This window comes from Spinacia oleracea, chromosome 3, assembly GCF_020520425.1.
Source record: "Spinacia oleracea cultivar Varoflay chromosome 3, BTI_SOV_V1, whole genome shotgun sequence".
Lineage (NCBI taxonomy): Eukaryota > Viridiplantae > Streptophyta > Magnoliopsida > Caryophyllales > Amaranthaceae > Spinacia > Spinacia oleracea.
In genome coordinates, this window is record NC_079489.1 from 61,382,898 (window position 1) to 61,385,347 (window position 2,450).

Sequence of the window (2,450 nt, forward strand, 5' to 3'; positions counted from 1 at the left end):
CACGATCGAATTAGTATTATATTTTGCATATTGCTAAAATCAACTCAGATTAGTTTAATAGTTAACGCATGTCCCTTCAATTATTTATGCTGAGCTAGTAAGGATATCCTGCCTCTAGAGTTATCGACGAGCGAAGTACTCCTCTCGGTAGTTACAGTCCCCCGAATCCTCAATCTCTACCTTGCGGGTGTATATTGAGAGATCCCCACACCAGGGATCACAAGGGAACCTACGGCCGTCGTGGTCAAACATAATTGCACTCCCTTTATGTCACGATAACCGGGTTTTGTTAGTTTTTCTCATTGTCGTTAAAAACTGAATGGCGACTCCTATATTACTAGTCAATTGGGTGTATACTCACAGGAAATCCAATTACACTTGATTGAATAAAAAGAATCGTCACACCCACGAGGGACGAGGTCACGCATTAGCCTCGCGCTTTTTCGACCCCCTCACAATAGCCTATACAAACGTTGCATAGTATCTACGAATGCATACATCTTCAAGTTGTGATTGGAATCTTTCACTTGAAACTTATCCTACACGCCAAAATAATATATACATATTATAAAAGAACTAAAGTTGTTTCTATGGCAGAGCAAGTCCTACGCAATAGTTATAAGCATCATTTTACAAGTAACAAAGATGGAAAACTTCATCAAATTGGGTGTATGTGTAACTTGAAGATAATAAGAGTTCACATATAGTACTAGATGTTTTAAACAAATATACCTGAATCTCCTTCCACATACTGTCACCAGCGACAGATAAAGCTTCCTGCCAATTCTTCACATTCAATGGAGCTTTAGTCCTCACTACACAACCACACTCATTCACCAAATGTCGTGCATTTTCTCCAATAGCTCGATCAATTTCATCCGGAATGTCAACCATTAGTTTTGAGCCTTTTCCTTTGATTTTCATATCGACCACAATACTCTTATACTTCCCTCTATTACCTCTTGCCCTCGTGTCACTTGTAGCTAATAGCGTTCAATGAATGAAATACATTACCTCATTTATTCCTAGGATCACATATTCACAATCCAAATTTAAAATTAACACCAAAAACTTTCTGTTTACCTTCATTTACACTCGAGCTCCTGTTTGTGTTTCCTTGTTGATCCTCTACATCATGATTAACGTTTCCTTCCCTAGGAAGAGGATCTGCAGCTTCAGTCACTTGCAATGACGTAGCCACCCTAGCAACTAGTTTAGTCATCCTCTTTCTTTTACCGAGTATACCTACAACCATATGTACGTACATCTATGAGCTAAAACAAAGTTAATAAAGTTATTTCATGATTTCTTGCTTCTAGTCAACGTATGGTAGAAGTTGTTTTGGTTTAAAGTTAGACATTTTGGTATGCATGCAATACATATTTCTTTACGTGTCGGTTGTTTTTGTTTTAGCTTAGAGATGAACGTTAGCATAAAAAGTATATAGTCTTAATACTTTACAATCAGATAAAGAAAGAAAAATTGGAGTAACATACTTTCATTCCTCTCATCATTCACAAAACCTTGAGATTGACAATCAATGTCTTGCTCTTCTTGATGCTCTTCTTGAACAGACTCTTGATGAGTTTGTTCGTCACGAACTTGCAATTCTTCAGCTTGTTGTGAACTCAAAATCGGTTGCTCTACTTCTCTTTCCAACGTGCAGTATGTGGCTCGTTGTCTTTCTAGATCTGTATTGGTATTGAGAGTTAAACAAACCATACAACCAGCCATTATGCAACAACAAAAATAGAAGTATATACACACACGTGTATATATATATATATATATATATATATATATATATATATATATATATATATATATATCCTTACTTCTTGCCGCCATTTCAATAGTCTCTCTATCATATCGAGTTGATGGAACATTTTGCACTCTTTTAGTAAGTGCAGATTTTGTCATTGTTGTTCCTGATTTAATACACAAGCCCGAAACCCAAATTCAGTGTGCAACGTGGAATGTAAGTAATCTCATGATTTGACGAAAAGATAGATAGAAAAAAACTAAATTACCTTTCCCAAACAATTGACCCCCCTCTTTTGTATTATAAGTGTTGTGTCGAGAAGATCGGATGATAGTCTGAAGTTGTCCAAGTGCAATAACATTACCACGATTGCTAGGGTTTTTGCCTCCTCCTCTTCCAACCATATTTTAAGTGATTGCTACCTCAACCAAAAGAGCTACACAGTGCATAAATTTGGTTAATATTTTCAAATGTGCTTCACAAGTTAAAGACTAATAATAAAAACCAATAACAATATATGGAATAATCAGAAATGCAATATACAAGTGCAATCATTAGATTTCTAAGCTCTTAACTCTAGTTGGTCAAGAAAAACCAATAACAATTACTTAGAACAATTGTCGACCTTGTCCATTGATATTAACTGCAACATTAAAACAACAGAAAATAATATGATTTTCCTTTCTTA